Source organism: Macaca nemestrina, chromosome 3 (genome assembly GCF_043159975.1).
Source record: "Macaca nemestrina isolate mMacNem1 chromosome 3, mMacNem.hap1, whole genome shotgun sequence".
NCBI classification, from domain to species: domain Eukaryota; kingdom Metazoa; phylum Chordata; class Mammalia; order Primates; family Cercopithecidae; genus Macaca; species Macaca nemestrina.
The window spans coordinates 168,594,425-168,606,444 of NC_092127.1; the positions used below are offsets into that span (position 1 = coordinate 168,594,425).

Here is a 12,020-nt window from a genome sequence, read left to right on the forward strand (position 1 = left end):
TGCCCTTCAGCAAAAATAAAGTTAATTTGGTTTAGCAAGGATACCCCTACCCTTAATGTCTTCGGTTAGTAATTTCCCATCCACTGGTCTCTTGTACTCTGCTTCTTGGGTATCAATTCCCACTTGCCTTTGTAATATCCAGAGTGAAACATGATCTCTCTCTCTCTTAATGCAAGAGTGTTGACATCTACAATAGCAATCTTGAATAAAGTCTTCCATATTGCTTTACTAAGTGTCAGAATAATATTTTCCTTAGCACTGGAATGTCTCATAACTTTTCTGATTACCTTCTGTCTTAATCTGTTTTGTGCTGCTACAACAGAATACATGAGACTGAGTAATTTATAAAGCACAGAAATTTACTGATCACGATTCTGGAGGCCGAGAGGTCCAAGATCAAAGAGTTGCATCCAGTGAGGGCCTTCTTGCTGTGCCACAAGGCGGTAAAAGGTATCATATGGCTAGAGGGAGAGAGAGCAAGAGAGAGCCAAGCTTGCTTTTACAATAGGCCCACTTCTGCAAAAACAACATTAATCCATTCATGAATAGCCTTTATGACCTAATCACCTCTTAAAGTTACAACCTTTCAGGATTGTTGCATTAGGAATTAAGTTTCTAACACACAAGCTTTGAAGAATACATTCAAACCATAGCACTGCCAGATAATAAGCAAATCTTCCTCTTTTCCAAGAATATATTTCAATCCAGCAAAATATATAAACTTCATGATCTCATCCTTATGCTATCCTTCCGGTAAGCATGAGTCAACTTCAGCATGAGAAACCTATAGTTAGGAATAAAGCAGAGTTGGCTCTCTTTTTTCTCTACTTCTCAATTCATCTGTTCTTCCTCTCACTTAGCTGATGTTTAAAACAATTCCTGAACAGAGGTTGAGCACAGGAAGAAAAAAGTAGAAACAAACATTCTTTCTGGACGGCTATAGTTATAATCAGGGCATTGCTGGTAGCAAATGTGGAAATCTTATTTCAAGAGGAGTTTATATAGTTTCACACACATAACACATCACACATACACATGCTTATGCTGCTGGGGATCTTTTGACACTGAGGTTACCACCTCAGCTGTCATCTTACAAACTGTCTTCTCTACATCAAGTGCTCAAGGAATCAGACTGAAAGTTTGTGTCCCTTTAAAATTAGTATGTTGAAATCCTAACTCCCATTGTGACAATAATAGGAGATGAGGCCTTGTGAGGTAATTAAGTCATGAGAATGGAGCCCTTCTGAATAGTATTAGTGCCCTTACAAAAGTGGCCGCAAGAGCTCTCTCATCTTCTTTCCACAACGTGAGTATTCAATAGGAAGTCAGCAGCCTGCAATAGAAGAGGACCTTCACCAGAATCAGGCAATGCTGACACTGTGATCTCAGACTCCCAGCATGCATGCAGCACTATGAGAAATACATTTCTGTTGTTTATAAACCACACAGCCTATCGTACTCATAGCAGCCAGAACAAACTAAGATGTTCCACCTCAAGTCACTTTCTCTTGAGGTCACAAAGCATCATGAATCTGTCTATAGACAGAGCTTCTCTCCCTCAAGAGTAAACCACAGTAAATTTCGGTATATATTTATCCTGGCAGAACCTGTAAATACAGGTTTTTTAAATTTAATTCTCTTTTTGTTCTGCTGACTTTTGCTTTGTTAGGCTGAACTAGTCAGATTACCTGGTCGAACCTTTCTCCTAGTATAAACCAAATACCACTCCCTGCTTCCTCACACTCTACAAAGGTGTCACAATGCACTTCAATAACTCTCTCTCTCTCTTTTTTTTTTCTTTTTTGACATGAAGTCTTACTGTGTCACCCAGGTTGGAGTGCAGTGGCACGATCTCAGCTCACTGCAACCTCTGCCTCCCGGGTTCAAGCAATTCTTGTGCCTCAGCCTCCTGAGTAGCTAGGACTACTCGGCCTCCCAAAGTGCTAGGATTACAGGCGTGAGCCACCGCACCTGGTCTGCACTTCAATAACTCTCTACAGAAACTCTCACTATCAGTTTGTTCAATTTTCTGATTAATTCTTTGATATTTCTTAGGTGGCCTAGAATCAGGCAAATGATATTACTAGCAGAAGTAGTTTTACAGTCTTTAGGTGATTTTTTATAGATATTTGGGCCCCTATTTTTAGGATGTGGAAATACTTGGCATCTACTGAATTATTTTGATTCCACAGAAACAATGAAGCCACAGAATATACTGTCATACATCTCTCATAGCTAGATATCTAGCTAGCTAGCTAGATAGATAGATATACATTGCACACACCTGTGCAAGTATCTCCTTGAACTTTTTGACCCTCATTGGGCTTCAAGATATTTCAGTTTCTTCTGATCCATTATGAGATCTTTTTAGAGATTTTCCTCAACAAGGAATTAGGACTTTCATAATCACACCAAAGAATGAGACAGTGTGCTGGTTGACAATGACAAATGGCCAACAGGAAATCTTTAGGCTCCAGGAGGAAATCCCAAAAACCACTCTGGCAGGAGCCTAGTAATGAATCTAAATAATTAACATAATGAAATAGATTACTACTGGAAAACCAAAACCTACTTCACAACTGGCCAGTGAGAATTATTCACACAAGGTCATTGCAAAGCCCATAGCTGATAATGCATAAATGTTGAGTACATATTATGTATCTCTGGTCAGGCACTTTGGGAGGCTGAGGCAGGAGGATCCCTCAAGCCTAGGAGTTCAACAGCCTAGGCTACATAGTGAAACCTTGTCTCTACAAAAAACAAAGCGAAACAAAACAAAACAAAACACCCGAAAATTAGATGAGCTTGGTGACATGTGCCTGTGATCTCTCAACTATATAGGAGGCTTAGGCAGGAGGATTACTTGAGCCCACGAGTCTGAGACTGCAGTGAGCCATGATCATGAAATTTCACTCCAGGCTGGGTGACAGAGGGAGACTCTGTCTCCAAAATATAGATCCATATATACATATGTGTGTGTGTGTGTGTGTGTGTGTATTTCTTGAAGACTTCTACCAATAGAGTATTATCTTTTCTATGAACTTTCTATAGCACTCCATACTGAGAATGTTAAAGGTAAATAAAATTTGGTCCTTGCCCCTAGAAATTATAGTAAAAGTGAAGTAAAGAATTAATATAACATAATGGTTAAGACATTCTTTTATCGTGTGTCTGTGTTTATTAATTGGCATTGATTTTAGCATTTGTAGTTGTTTTCAGTTTGGTGGGTCATGTAACCATTTTATGCCTTAGTTTCTTCTATTGTAAGATGCAGATAATAAGAGTAACTTTCTCGTGGTGTTTATTTCATGGGTTAAATAAAAATCAATCCACAGAATTAATTCATTGAATGAAAATGTATGTCAATTACTTATTTTTATATTACAATTTTTCAAAAAGTGCATATGATTGCTCTTTTATTGATAGTATTGTCTTACTATTCCCCATTGGCTTTATGTGGTGATTACTAGAACTGAATTGGCTTCTGGGCTGGGGAAAGTCATACCATGAAAAATAAAATAAAGGGAAATCCAGAAAAAAAAAATTACACACAAAAGCTAATTCTCATTTTTTTGATTTGGTATCTATCCAAAGAGTGAAGAAAGGAAAATTTTGTGCTCACACACTTACTTATGCTTATTTATGAAATTACTTTTAAGAGTAATAACCAATACTAACTTACAGCTTTTCCGTTTTATATATTAATAGTATTTCTCTTGAAATGCTAATCCCTGTGGATATCTTGTTAAAAGCTGGGAATAGAATTATATACACAGCGCCAATTTATTTCTGATTCTATTCCATAGCGTCTCATGTGAAAATGAAATCATGCTCAAATCAAAGAACTAATTTGATTGCATCCAGACCGAATAGAACAGCCCAGACACATTTTGCTTTAATTTTAACTTCCAAAAAGTGAAAGAGAAGGAAGAATTTCACTGAAACGATTATCCCAAAGCCTCTTTCACATTCGTTCATAAATCAAAGGATATCAGGCAGGTACAGTTTTGCTAATATGGGGTAATCTGATGAATTTGGAATCCTTATTAAATGGGACACATCTTTCCAAAAAGTGTGTTTCTTAAGACACTGCGTCCTGCTTTTGAGAGCTTGTTTCTCAAAATTATTTTACAAATGAAAGATATTATTTACTTCGTAAAGATCTTAAAAGTTGCATTTTGTTATTTTATCAACATTCACCTTTTATCTGTATTACCATTGCACTGAATACAAATTAATAAAGTATATTTCTAAAATAAAATATGCTGGATTGGATAACAAGATCAGTCCATGCATATTTACTTTTCCTTTTCAATTAACCATTTTAATGCTTCTTAGAATTTATCAAAAGTTAATATGAGTCATTTTAATGGTTTCACATTTTATGCACATTGACCAATACTCAGCTGACATAGGTGATTAGCTTACCTGAGAAATATGAAAAACAACATGCTGTGAAACTAGAAAAGGTGAACAAAAAGTGTATCTCTTATAAATAAATGACTAAGTTATGTATTATTTATGTTACACAAATTTAAACAATGTATAATACATGAGGAGAAATTTACTATATTTGGAGCAAAAATAACTGAACAGTCTCTCAGGACCTTTATTAATATTTCAACATCAGTATTATTCTGCTGTATAATTAATTTTTGAAGAATATTTTGCATATGTTTTCTGAAATCTAATGACTGAAACTCAAAAATGTTAGAGTATGCATAAGCTTTATATCACTTGTTTTGGGACAAGCTTCAAATCTGAGGCCATGCTGCAAGCTATTGCCAACCTGGCAGGCATTTTTACAGCTTTGAGAATCATCACTTTTCAGAGAATCTCTCCACAGGTTTATATCCTTCACCTCATGCTCACAACCAAATTCATGAATAGTAAGAAAGATCATAGCCTGTTACTATTCCCTGTATTCCAAACTTCATGCTTTTTTTATTTTCCTTCTTTCTTTCCTTCTTTTCTCTCTTCTTTCTTTTTTCTTTCTGCCTTTCATGTTTCTTTTATTCTTTCTATATTTCTGTCTTTTGATTAATTATTTGACAGCAAAAAGTGAAACAGATTTCAAATGACGTGGCTTTGACTAATAATCTAGAGCACTGAATTTATAAATAATTCATAGAGACTTTTCCCCCTTAAACCTGGATTTTGATATCCCTTTTGAACTATCGAAAAGCAGGTTCCCAATGTTTGCAAAGTTAAGGTAAAATGCTTTTCTGTAAAAAGGAGCTTACTAAATATGTGTGAAAAAATATCTAAGAAAAAGAAATTACTTAACTTCTACTCAGAGAGAGACATTGTGTTAAGTTTTTTTTTTTTTTTTGAGTATGTTCATCTTTTTATTATTATTATTATACTTTAAGTTCTAGGGTACATGTGCACAATGTGCAGGTTTGTTACATATGTATCCATGTGCCATGTTGGTGTGCTGCACCTATTAACTCATCATTTACATTAGATATATCTCCTAATGCTATCCCTCCTCCCTACCCACCTCCCCACCCACAATAGGCCCTGGTGTGTGATGTTCCTCTTCCTGTGTCTAAGTGATCTCATCGTTCAATTCTCACCTGTAAATGAGAACATGCGGGGTTTGGTTCTGCGTTCTCGCCATAGTTTGCTGAGAATGATGATCTCCAGCTGCATCCATGTCCCTACAAAGGACACGAACTCATCCTTTTTTATGGCTGCATAGTATTCCAAGGTGTATATGTGCCACATTTTCTTAATCCAGTCTGTCACTGATGGACATTTGGGTTGATTCCAAGTCTTTGCTATTGTGAATAGTGCCACAATAAACATACGTGTGCATGTGTCTTTATAGCAGCATGATTTATAATCCTTTGGTTATATACCCTGTAATGGAATGGCTGGGTCAAATGGTATTTCTAGTTCTAGATCCTTGAGGTATCGCCACACTGTTTTCCACAATGGTTGAACTAGTTTACAGTCCCACCAACTGTGTAAAAGTGTTCCTATTTCTCCACATCCTCTCCAGCACCTGTTGTTTCCTGACTTTTTAAGGATTGCCATTCTAACTGGCGTGAGATGGTATCTCATTGTGGTTTTGATTTGCATTTCTCTGACGGCCAGTGATAATGAGCATTTTTTATTGTGTCTGTTGGCTGCATAAATGTCTTCTTTTGAGAAGTGTCTGTCCATATCCTTTGCCCACTTTTTGATGAGATTGTTTGTTTTAACAGACATTAAATAAAACAATTATTTGCAAGTCTTTATAATAAGACTGAGTGATAAAAACATTAGTTAGCTTTTATTGAGCAAGCATACAGCCAGACATTCTTTGTTCTGGCTTATTTCTATGAACCCTCAGAACACATCTGTAAGGTACACATTTATGTTAGTAGTAGTAGTATTCGGTTTCTTTTACAGACAGATGATAAGTATTAGACATAAGCTAAGTAATACATCTAAGATCTCATAATATCTAAACCTGTGTACTTGAGATTTGAACATGGGCAGTTTTGTTCTAGAAGCTATTTGTTTATCTACTGTCTTTTACTCCTTCTCATATCATAGAATTGTTATTATCTTTCCACAGATAAGGTAACATTTGAAAATTTCAGATTCTAGTTCAACATAACAAGATCATGAATAAATAGGTCAGGATTTGGAAACCAATTCTATCCTATTCCACAGAAAAATACTTTACTTCATTGGCATAAATGGAAAGACACTGAAGATAAGAAAAAAAAAAAACGCTTCTAATGTATGCTCAGGTTTTAAATATTAAAGTTCTGAATCATAAATCTAATTATGAAAATTCAGACATGGTTATGTCTGTCTAAAGGAATATTATTTCAGAGAAAGTTGTTACAGTTTCTAAAATTACACCGTTCAGATTTTTGTCTCCTCTATATATTTATAAGTTTATGCCTGAAAAGAGTTGCTTGTGCTAGGGTATTTTCAAACTAGGAGTCAAAATAAACTTACAAAACAACTTGAGATGAAGACCTAAGAGTAGCAAACAGCTTTATCTTAATTTTGTAATGGGTTTTGGAGAATACCTGTTTATAGTCTGGAAAATTCTAGCAAGATAGTACTTCCTATCTTGCTTCTTTTCAGCATTATTTATTTTGCCGTCATTTATTTATTAATATATTTATTCAATAAATACTTATTGAGCATATATTCTAGGCTAAGCCTTTTTTCAAGCGTTGGGAATTCAGGAACAGGCACTAACCACAAAGAAATTTTATTTCCACTGGAAATACAAACAAATGAATATCTTTGTGTGTGAGAATAGAGCCAGGATAAGGTCAAGTTCAGAAGCACAGTGTGTTATGGGAACACAGATAAAAAGCTCACAGCCTAGATACAGGGACAGGACTAGATACGGGGACAAGAAAAAAAAACAAAAACAAAAACAAAAACTTCCAACAGCAGAAGTAGAAAATATTAAAAAAAAAGAAAAGAAAAGAAAGAAAAACCCTGAAGCTTCTAAAAGCATAAAATATTTTTAAAATGAAATGGAAGTACACGTGGCTTGAGAAAAGGAAATTTGAATATGGAAGTAAGTGAAGTTTGAGAGATGTAAAGAGAACAGACACTGTTGGTTTTTGAGATGAGCAGTGAGCTTAGCCCTGCATCTTTGAAAGCTCCTTCTGACAGTCATGTGGAACACTGGAAAGCACTAATGAGGTTAGAAGAAACTGCTTAAGAACAGGGAATGATAAAGAGTAGCATGAGCCAGCCAACAGCATGTGATCACAAAGATGCCTTAGGAGTGCATATAAATGAAGAATCATGAAAATTAGAGTGGTAAGCCTGGTAGATAGACTGTTCTTGGGAAAACAGTTTCAAAATGTTGGCTATATATTTCCATAGCACGAGATACACCCTTGTGCCAAAATGACTATATAAATATATATGTATCTCCTTTAGAGTAATATGAACATTGTTTTGTACATTATCCAACTATGTAAGTCAATACTTTGTGATTTCAAAACAGCATTTTTCATAGAATAGTTAATATATCTATTTTAACAATTTATCCTTTTGATATTAACTAGCCCTATGAGAGGATAAATACATTTTCTAGTATAGATAGAGATTTGGGGTGGAGACATGACTTTTCTGTCCTTTATTTTTCTGTTATCATAAAAGGTAGTTGATCATATGTTGATGACAAGATAACCGAGATAACAAGAGTACTATTATCATTTTTTTTTTTAAGTAAAATATAGAAGAAGAGAACCGACTATAGCATTCCTGCTTCAGCAAAACCTAGTAGTCACTGTAAGCTCCTGACTTGAAGCCAGTGCTGATGTGCACCACATATGCACTTGTGGGTGCTGCTCTGTTATTTAGAGTTGGTAAGCACTCCAAATGATAAACATCTATCACAACCAGGTTGTTAAATAATTTCCATATCATCTCTATCTTTCAATTCAGGACTGCTTTTCCTTATGTACTCGAAAACATCAGTTTTAACCTTACTCCTCTTCCCTTTTTGAAAAATTTCAAAGTTCTTTATTCTAAATCTATTTTGTATGTAGAATAAGAAACTGTGGTAGGGATATGTTTAGTGTGCCAGAGACAATAAATGCATGGCAGTTTATGAATGACACTTTAAGAAAACACAAACTAATTACAAAAACGTGTCCAGGCATTTCTAATAAACACTTACTTTTTTTTATAAGAAAATTAACACAGTAGTTTATTTTACTCTCTACGGGCCCTGGATGAAACCTGAAATAAGAATAAAGTAATACCATATTTACAAATCAGAAACAGCATTTCTTTCATATTTTATGTCATCTCCTGAAATCTCACATTCAAACACTGAGAGGAATTGAGCCTACTCAGCTACTACGACTTGGCAAGATCACAGCTCAAGATCCTATGCCTTTAGAAAAATGATATTTTCTGACTATCCTTAGCACAAATGTCTCAGTAAAGTTCTCCAAGTTTCCATTTCTCTCACTGAAGCTTCTTAATCCTCTATATGATTTTTAAGAATGAATTGTATAGATAGGCAGCCCAAGAAGTCAAAATCCCCCCTAAAAACTACATTTTTTAGTATGTCATTCTTAACAGCTTATACTCCTGGTGTTTAATTTTTTTTTTTTTTTTTCTGAAGACTGCTAGTTGAAATTTAAAGTATCAATAAAGGAGAAAATACGCATAAATAGTATTATTTACACACGTAACCATTCGCAGAGATATTCTTAGATCCTTGCCTGAGTTTCTGTAATAGATTCCATTTCTAAAGACTCTTCAAACTGAAGCTAGCACTAAAATACTTTAGCATGGAGGTAAATCTGCTTTATCCAGTATACTTTAGATGATTATGAGCAATTTTGAAAGGCCAAATAAAAACATGTTCTCTAGTCCTAAAGCACTGTATATAGTTCAAAATATATTCCATTTTGAGTATGAACTTTGGATGATTATTATTAAACACAATGAAAATGAATATTTGGAGATTATTTTAACATAATGTTGGAGAGATATAGTTTGAAATCCAAATTGAGGAAATGTTCTATTATTTCAACACTTTTGGAATTAGTGGTGTCTCACAATTAGGAACTGTTCTCTGATTTCAGTAATCTCCAATATCATACATAGCAACATCTCTGTGGGTTTCCTCTGTTCTCTCCGAACGGGGTCCTATTGGATCAGGAATCAGGTTGGAGAGTGGTGGCTAGCATGGTCTCCAGATCTATTGTTATATACTGGGCAAAGACCCTTAATCCATGGTTAAATGAGGTCCTTTTAGAACAGATATTCATATTGAGTCCATCAGACTATGATTAATTACAGACTCATCTATTTGTGAAGATTTCATTCAGTTTTCTTATAAGCAAAGTTTTGACATAAGCAAGTACTTTAAATACGAATGCAAGTATAACAGAAAGACATCTGAACATCTGACCATTTAAATTTACATGAAAAGGGAGTGATAGATCTATTGTTTTTTCCTGCCGTCTGCTGAATCAAGAAATTTGCTTAGAATATCTATATTCTTATAAAACTTTCTGGATTCAGAAAAGTACTGGCACTAGCTTACATATAGGTTATAAGTTCAGAATTCTTGAAAACTTTGAATGCAGAGGAGTATTAAAATACATTACCACAGTTTCTCTGCACTGGATAAAAACATAGAATGCCTGAGATTAGGTTAACTCTGGTCGGCATCATCTGTCCTAAATACTTAATTCCTAGCTACTACCAAGTATGCCCATTTTTCAAATATATGAGATAATTGTGAATAGTTCTTTTCCCTTTTTTGAGTGACCTTTAATAATAAATAAACAAACGAAAGATAAATTACCATCTCTGCCTTCATGGTTTTGAAGGAAAATGGGCCACAGGCAGTCTACTATGATTTTATATGTATGAACGAAGTCCATAAGCAGAAGTCAAGGAATGTACCACAAAAAGGTAATTACAGAATAGAGGAGAATAATATGTGGTTGTTTTGCGCAATCTATTTCATAAGTGTCTGAAACCCGAACAAAACCTGAAAGTTTTTTGTGGACAGGAATTTTTCCAGATTTACAATAATGCTAAACCACAATACAAGAATGTCACTAACATTGTGTCCATTGTTCGCTCTGGAACATAAGCTCATTATAGCTTTCAACCAGCAATAAGGAATAAGGAAGCATGGGTAATGAGCTTCTAATTTTTTTTTGTTAGTTTGTTTTTAGTAAACCGTTAAGTTGGCCTGTATTGTCTTCTAATGGATTAAAAGAGACAACTAAAGTAGAAGTCATTTTGTAATGACTAAAGAGAGAAAAAATTAGATGTTATTATTATTTGCTTTTATTCTCTTGGTGTCTCATAAATAGCTCATGTATGTGCGTTATAGAGGGAAGCTCAGTCTTAAATGTGAAAGTTTCTAGGGGCATAAAATGGAAGTAGTGATTTGATTAGGTTACTGAAGTTGCAGATGAGTATTTGTGGTGGTCAGAAAGAAATTAAAGGGTGGGATGGATGAAGGCTATGAAGAAGGGTCAAGGATGTCTAGGGCTTAATATTTAGTAGCCAGTTTAAATCATTGTTACATCATACAAAACTAATTCAGGAAACTTTGGTGCAAAAACGGTAAGAGTCATGTATACCAAAATCTCACACATCATTTTGACAAATGAATACATTACCTGCCTTTTGTATCTTCATTAAGGTAATATTATTTTTCCATAAGCATCCTTTCCTAACCAGTTGCTAATGATGCTCTATGAATAAGTAACTATTTAAAAAGTACATATATATATATATATATATATATATATATATTCTCCTTGAACTGTCTTCAGGCTTCAAAACAATTGTGTATGCTTTAAAACACTGAGTAAAGAGGGTAAACCAGTATACTTGATGGTGAAACTACAGAATTGACTGAAACTTCTAATTGCTCCTTTCTCTCATATTCTCCTCCTTTAGCTCAACATAATTAATGGCTCCGTCTGAGTAGTGATTGTGCACTAGATTTCTGCTTTCTTGATTGCACAAAGCTTGAGCAAGTTTGGATTTTAGAGTACCACAAGGAATGAACATCTGATATGGTCATCACTGCTTTCTGCAGGTAGGGAGGAATATCCCTTTCTGTTTTCCTCCTACTCTAGCGCCTGTTCTTCAGAGAGCCAGCTGATCTTATCAAGTTTATTTGATAAGTGGTCTATTATATTCTTTCAAAAACAGGCAGTAAACAAATATAGGTGGGTTTGTAAAGATTTTTTTTCAAGGCCTTTAATTATTCTGTTGTATATTGTGGATATCCCAAAAGGAGAAAAATCTTAGGTATTATCTTCCAAACTATTTTCTTCTGCCACCCCAAGATTAGTATTTTAAAAATAAATCCTTCAAATATCTTTAAGGCTAATGATCCATGAAATGTATTTTAGAAAACCATTGCACTGATAAATATCAGACTCTATGGCATGCCGTCTCTCTCTCTCTCTCTCTCTCTCTCTCTTATTTCTTAGTCCCTTTCCTCTCTCTTTCTTTGATATCATACCCAACAATGTGATAATTTGAATCAGTGT

At 34.7% G+C, this 12,020-nt stretch overlaps 1 long non-coding RNA gene across 5 annotated transcripts in view; it reads left to right on the forward strand.

The window, feature by feature from the left end:
- Positions 1–1,227: 1,227 nt before the first annotated feature.
- LOC105487796 (uncharacterized) overlaps positions 1,228–12,020 on the forward strand; it is a 39,130-nt gene continuing 28,337 nt past the window's right edge. For all 5 annotated transcript variants that reach the window (XR_011620632.1, XR_011620633.1, XR_011620630.1 and 2 more), the window contains exons 1-2: positions 1,228–1,306; positions 11,419–11,560. This is a non-coding gene — a long non-coding RNA (uncharacterized lncRNA). The remainder of the gene's footprint in view (positions 1,307–11,418; positions 11,561–12,020) is intronic.